The sequence below is a fragment of the Aotus nancymaae genome, unplaced genomic scaffold (genome assembly GCF_030222135.1).
Source record: "Aotus nancymaae isolate 86718 unplaced genomic scaffold, 86718_ANA_hifiasm-v0.15.2.pri h1tg000004l, whole genome shotgun sequence".
Lineage (NCBI taxonomy): Eukaryota > Metazoa > Chordata > Mammalia > Primates > Aotidae > Aotus > Aotus nancymaae.
Window position 1 is genome coordinate 61,901,002 of NW_026988415.1, and position 7,177 is coordinate 61,908,178.

The 7,177-nt window shown below is 44.4% G+C and overlaps 1 pseudogene; it reads left to right on the forward strand.

Moving 5' to 3' along the window:
* Positions 1-213: 213 nt before the first annotated feature.
* LOC105729861 (G-protein coupled receptor 176-like) lies at positions 214-3,937 on the forward strand (annotated as a pseudogene).
* Positions 3,938-7,177: the final 3,240 nt, after the last annotated feature.

The window sequence follows — 7,177 nt, forward strand, 5'->3', positions numbered from 1 at the left end:
TAGGCATGGGGCACAGCCGCGCCTCCCTCCCTCCCCACCTCCCAGGCGCTGGAGTTGGCGATGTGGAGACGTGAGGGGACCTGTCGGCTGCCCCGGCTTCTCCAGGACTCCGCCAGGCGCCTGCGCATCTCTGCATCTCTCCTCACCTGGAGAAGTGGCTCCGCGCGGGGCTCCAAGGTGGGATGTGCGCGGAGCCGGAGCCCCAGGCTAGCCATGGGACATAACGGGAGCTGGATCTCTCGAAACGCCAGGCGCTGAGACTGCAGGCGTGAACCGCAGCGCGCTCAGGGAGTTCGGCGAGGCGCAGCTGTACCGCCAGTTCACCACCACCGTGCAGGTCGTCATCTTCATAGGCTCGCTGCTCGGAAACTTCATGGTGTTATGGTCAACTTGCCGCACAACCATTCAAATCTGTCACCAACAGGTTAATTAAAAACCTGGCCTGCTTTGATCTTAGTTATTTCTTGTCTTCTGCTAGGTTTTGAGTTTTATTGATCTTGCTCCTCTAGCTCTTTCAATTTTTTTTTTTTTTGAGACGGAGTTTCGCTCTTGATACCCAGGCTGGAGCGCAATGGCGCGATCTCGGCTCACCGCAATCTCCGCCTCCTGGATTCAGGCAATTCTCCTGCCTCAGCCTCCTGAGTAGCTGGGATTACAGGCACGCGCCACCGTGCCCAGCTAATTTTTTTGTATTAGTAGAGACGGGGTTTCACCATGTTGACCAGGGTGGTCTCGATCTCTTGACCTCGTGATCCACCCGCCTCGGCCTCCCAAAGTGCTGGGATTACAGGCTTGAGCCCGGCCTAGCTCTTTCAATTTTGACGATAGAGTGTCAATTTTAGATCTCTCGTTTCTTCTCATGTGGGCACCTATTGCTATATATTTTCCTCTAGAGACTGCTTTAAATGTGTCCCAGAGATTCTGGTATGTGGTGTCTTCGTTCTCGTTGGTTTCGAAGAACATCTTTATTTCTGCCTTCATTTCAGTGTTTATCCAGTCAACATTCAGGAGAAAGTTGTTCAATTTCCATGAGGCTGTGTGGTTCTGGGTTGGCTTCTGAATTCTGAGTTCTAACTTGATTGCACTGTGGTCTGAGAGACTGTTTGTTATGGTTTCCGTTCTTTTGCATTTGCTGAGGAGTGATTTACTTCCAATTATGTGGTCAATTTTAGAGTAGGTGTGATGTGGTGCTGAGAAGAATGTATATTCTGTGGATTTGGGGCAGAGAGTTCTGCAAATGTCTATTAGGTTTGCTTGGTCCAGGTCTGAGTTCAAGTCTTGGATATTGTTGTTAATTTTCTGTCTCGTTGATCTGTCTAATATTGACAATGGGGTGTTGAAGTCTCCCACTATTATTGTGTGGGAGTCTAGGTCTCTTTGTAAGTCTTTAAGAACTTGCCTTATGTATCTAGGTGCTCCTGTATTAGGTGCATATATATTTAGGATCGTTAGCTCTTCTTGTTGCATTGATCCTTTTACCAGTATGTAATGTCCTTCTTTGTCTCTTTTGATCTTTGTTGCTTTAAAGTCTATTTTATCAGAGATGAGAATTGCAACTCCTGCTTTTTTTTGTTCTCCATTTGCTTGGTAAATCTTCCTCCATCCCTTTATTTGGAGCCTTTGTGTATCCTTCCTTGTGAGGTGGGTTTCCTGGATACAGCACACTGATGGGTTTTGGCTTTTTATCCAATTTGCCAATCTGTGTCTTTTGATCAGATACTTTACAAAATAAGACATACAAGAGGCCAACAAACATATGAAAAAATGCTCATCATCACTGGTCATTAGAGAAATGCAAATCAAAACTACATTGAGATACCATCTCACGCCAGTTAGAATGGCGATCATTAAAAAATCTGGAGAAAATAGATGCTGGAGAGGATGTGGAGAAATAGGAACACTTTTACACTGTTGGTGGGAGTGTAAATTAGTTCAACCACTGTGGAAAACAGTGTGGCGATTCCTCAAGGACCTAGAAATAGAAATTCCATTTGACCCAGCAATCCCATTACTGGGCATATATCCAAAGGATTATAAATCGTTCTACTATAAGGACACATGCACACGAATGTTCATTGCAGCACAGTTTACAATAGCAAAGACCTGGAACCAACCCAAATGCCCATCGATGATAGACTGGACAGGAAAAATGTGGCACATATACACCATGGAATATTATGCAGCCATTAAAAATGAGGAGTTCGCGTCCTTTGTAGGGACATGGATGAACCTGGAAACCATGATTCTCAGCAAACTGACACAAGAACACAAAACCAAACACCACATGTTCTCACTCATAGGAGGGTGTTAAACAAGGAGAACACATGGACACAGGGAGGGGAGCACTATACACGGGGGTCTGTTGCGGGGGAGTGGGGGGGACAGCCGGGGGGGAGTTGGGGAGGGATAGCATGGGGAGAAATGCCAGATATGGGTGAGGGGGAGGGAGGCAGCAAATCACACTGCCATGAATGCACCTATGCAACAACTTTGCATGTTTTTCACATGTACCCCAAAACCTAAAATGCAATAAAAAAAAAAAAAAGACAACCTGGCCTGCTCGGGGATTTGTGCCAGCCTGGTCTGTGTGCGCTTTGACATCTTCCTCAGCACCAGTCCTCACTGTTGCTGGTGGATCTACACCATGCTCTTCTGCAAGGTCGTCAAATTTTTGCACAAAGTGTTCTGCTCTGTGACCATCCTCAGCTTCGCTGCTATTGCTTTGGACAGATACTACTCAGTCCTGTATCCGCTGGAGAGGAAAATATCTGATGCCAAGTCCAGTGAACTGGTGATGTACATCTGGGCCCATGCAGTGGTGGCCAGCGTCCCTGTTTGCAGTGACCAATGTGGTCAACATCTATGCCATATTCACCTGCACAGAAGTCTGGAGCAACTCCTTGGGCCACCTGGTGTATGTTCTGGTGTGTAACATCACCACAGTCGTGCCTGTCGCGGTGGTGTTCCTCTTGATACTGATCCGAAGGACCCTGAGTGCCAGCCAGAAGAAGAAGGTCATCATAGCAGCGCTCCGGACCCCACAGAACATCATCTCCATCCCCTATGCCTCCCAGAGGGAGGCCGAGCTGCACGCCACCCTGCTCTCCATGGTGATGGTCTTCATCTTGTGTAGCGCGCCCTACGCCAGCCTGGTCATCTACCAGACCGTGCTCAATGTCCCCGACATTTCCATCTTCTTGCTGCTCACTGCCATTTGACTGCCCAAAGTCTCCCTGCTGGCAAACACTGTTCTCTTTCTTACTGTGAACAAATCTGTCCACAAGTGCTTGATAGGGACCTTGGTGCAACTACACCACCAGTACAGTCACCATAATGTGATCAGTACTGGGAGCACCTGGCTGAAGCCAGCCTGGAACCCAGCATACATTTGCGCAGCCAGCTCCTGGAGATGTTCCACATTGGGCAGCAGCAGATCTTTAAGCCCACAGAGGATGAGGAAGAGAGTGAGGCCAAGTACATTGGCTCAGCTGACTTCCAGGTCAAGGAGATATTTAGCACCTGCCTGGAGGGAGAGCAGGGGCCACAGTTTGCACCCTCTGCCCCACCCCTGGGCATGGTGGACTCTGTATCCCAGGTGGCACCAGCAGCCCCTGTGGAACTTGAAACATTCTCTGATAAGTATTCCCTGCAGTTTGACTTTGGGCCTTTTGAGTTGCCTCCTCAGTGGCTCTCAGAAACCCGAAACAGCAAGAAGCGGCTGCTTCCCCGCTTTGGTAACACCCCAGAAAAGCTGATCCAGACAAAGATGCCCAAGGTAGGCAGGGTGGAGTGGGAGATGAGCAGAAACAATAAAGTGAGCATTTTCCAAAGGTGGATTCCTAGCAAGGATCGTAAATTCTTGGAAGCAACAGAGAGCTTCCATATTCCCACTCTAGAATATTCCCACCAGAGGGTGGGAATTACTGTGGCCATATGATTGTACGATCTCCTTGCAACTCAGTGTGAGTTGATTCCTCCAATATGGGCCAGATGCTTTTGAATGATAGGGAAATCTATGTAAAATCTAACGTCCTCTTTATTGAGGGAGTATGTGTGTGTGTGTGTATATATATGTGTATGTGTATATATATATATATATATATATATATATATATATATATATATATCTGAGTTATCCATTTCCTTAGTGAAGTCCACATTATTACCTGTGGGGACAAGAGCTGGACAGTTTTGAATGGGTCTTCAGGTGGGTACTCCATGTGCATTTTCTGGGGATGTCTCACTTCCCTGGGCTCCACAGAGAACACACAGAGAGATTTTTAGAGCTCACAGGGAGCAGGGACGCTCTAAGGGAATTCTAAGATAATTATGGAGCAGGGTGGCCCCAGAGAAAATACCTGTTTGATTAACTTAAACATATCAAACATTATATATTGAGAAGATAGGGATTTGGCATCTTACACCATTTCTCTGGAAGCCCCAGCCATATGACTCCTCACCGTTTCTCCTGATACCCTTCGTCTCTTTCACTGGGATGTGGGTAAGAGATGATGATTCCACACCTGTGATAGACAATAGATGTGCCTGGGAGTAAGGGAGATATTTCGTCCTTGATAATTCTGATTTTCCCTTGGTATCACCAATGCCTCAGAGAGATACACCTACACCCTCCAGTTAGGGTCAGTGTTGGTTGCAAAACACTGAAAATCCTTTGCTATGTCTTTCACCTTAAATTGTGTTTTCTCAACAAATGAGAGAGAAGCTTACAGGGGGAGAAGATAGACTGAGGGATGCCTATGGCACTGTAGTTTTTTATCTTCCCTTTGATCTCACATGAAAGGTGCTATGTAACAATGAGTATCAGTCAAGTATATTGAAAAAATCATCTTATGCAAACTTTCGGAATTAAAAGGTATTTTTAAAATGGAGTTAGTGTAAGCTGGGTCCTTTGGAAACATCAAACTGAAAAGGCCTGGTTTGAAAAGGTGATTCTGCCCAAGAGGTTGGGAAGAATCTGACAAAGATGGTTTCATTCCAAGGAAGACTCTAGAACTCAGGTGTGGCCAGTCTCCTTTTCAGTCTGTTTGTACAACTGTGGTTCTCTCTTAATTTTGGACACAGAGGAGGAACAGAACAGGGAGAAATAATTATTGTAGAGTGCCAAGCTCTTCACTTCCTCCTTCCTGTCTTAGTAGGAGCCAGAGTGGGTAAAAAAGGGAGGGCAGTGCCCTCAGCTGATCGGCCTCACAAGCAATTTGGGATCCCCCTCGGGTGGATTTCACCAGCTTGAATTAGAACCGCAGATAACACTTCACTCTTAGTAAGGACAAATCAAGTGCCAGCTCTGCTCTTCTCTCTAGGGTGTTTTATTCTTGCTCTTGGCACTTAGGGAAGCTAGTCTGGTGCCTTGAGCAAGCTTGAAGGAAAGTGATAGGTATCCTCACCAGCAAACTTCCACATCTCAACAAGTCCCCTCTTTTGACCACACTGGCCCCATCTCTCGGAGGGCGCTCAGACTCTGCAGGGAGTTTTGTTTTCCTTTCTTCTCTTGGGTGTGGTGTCTTGTGTTTCCTGAATGGAACCCAAAGATCCTACCCCTGGAGAAGAACCATTTTCCTCTTTGCGTTGGTCTCCTCACAGCACTGTTTGCTCACAGCAGAAACGGGTCTGCCACGCCCTCCTGCGGCTCCGCTGCCTCCTGGGCCCTGTTTGCATGGTGTCTATAGCTCCTTGCCCTGATAGTCAATGCTGTGGCCCCTTCAAGCTTATCTTTCAAAACTTTCACGATCATTATAACTTGTATCAATGGGAATAATAATCTGTAGGAAAATAGTGTCCACTTCAGGAGAATCTGTCAACTGTAGTCACTTTGGTGTTGTTCTGATAATATACTGTATTTGTACAACTTAATAAATTTTGTTGAGGCAGAATCTGGTTGATTATGTTTCTTATGTATGTTTGAAGCAGATGGCTGACTTCTAACAGGTCATTGCCAGGTGTATTTCTATACTCTTTGAAGAATAACATTTTAATAAAAAATTGAAAAGCAAAAAAAAAAATTATGAAGGGATGTTGGATTTTATCAAATGCTTTTTTTTTCTGTGTTTCTTGAGATAACCATGCGTATTTTGTCCTTCATTAGGTTGGTGTAATGTGTCACATTTATTGATTTCTATATGTTGAACCATACTTGGACTCCCTGGAATATATTACATATCCCACTTAATCATAGTGTATTTGTTATGTTTTGATGTGTTAGATTTATTTTGCTAGAATTTTATCGAGAATTTTTGTGTCTGTGCTCATTGGGGATATTGGTCTACCGTTTGCTTTTTTGTTGTGTCCTTGTCTGGTTTTGTTTCAAGGTAATACTGTTCTTGCAGAATGACTTAGAAAAAAAAAATCCTCTAATTTTTTGGAATGGTTAGAGAAGAATTTGTATTAGTTCTTCTTTACAAGTTCTGTAGAACTCAACAGTAAAGCTATTCTATTATAAGCTTTTTTTCTTTTTGGGGAAACTTTTTATGACTGATTCAATATCATTACTAGTTATTGATATGTTCACATTTTCTATTGCTTTCTGGTTCAGTCTTGGTAGGTTTTATGTGTCCAGGAATCCTGTCATCTAGGTTCTTCATCTTATTGGCATATTGTTGCTTATATTTGTCTCTAATGATCCTGTGTATTTCTGTGTTATCAGTTATAATGTCTCCTTTTTTGTAATTTTAAAAATTTACATACTCTCTTTTTTCTTGGTTAGTCTTGCTAGTGGTTTATCAATTTTTTTTTTTTAAAACACAACGTTTTGTCTGAGCACATTGGCTCACACCTGTAATCCCAGACCTTTGGGAGGACAAGGTGAGCGGATAACCTGAGGTCAGCTGTTCAAGACCAGCCTGGCCAACATGGCGAAACCCCATCTAAAAACACAAAAATTAGCTGGGCATGGTGGTGGGTGCCTGTAATCTCAACTACTCAAGAGGCTGAGGCAGGAGAATCACTTGAACCTGGGAGGAGGAGGTTGCAGTGAGCCGAGATCATGCCATTACACTCCAGCCCGGGCGACAGAGCAAGACTCCATCTCAAAGAAAAACAGAAAAAAAAAAAAAACTTTTCATTTTTTGTTATCATTTAGTCTCCATTTCATTAAGTTGTGCTCTAATCTTTATTGTTTATTTTATTTTAGTAATTTGGGGTTTCATTTGTTCTTACTTTT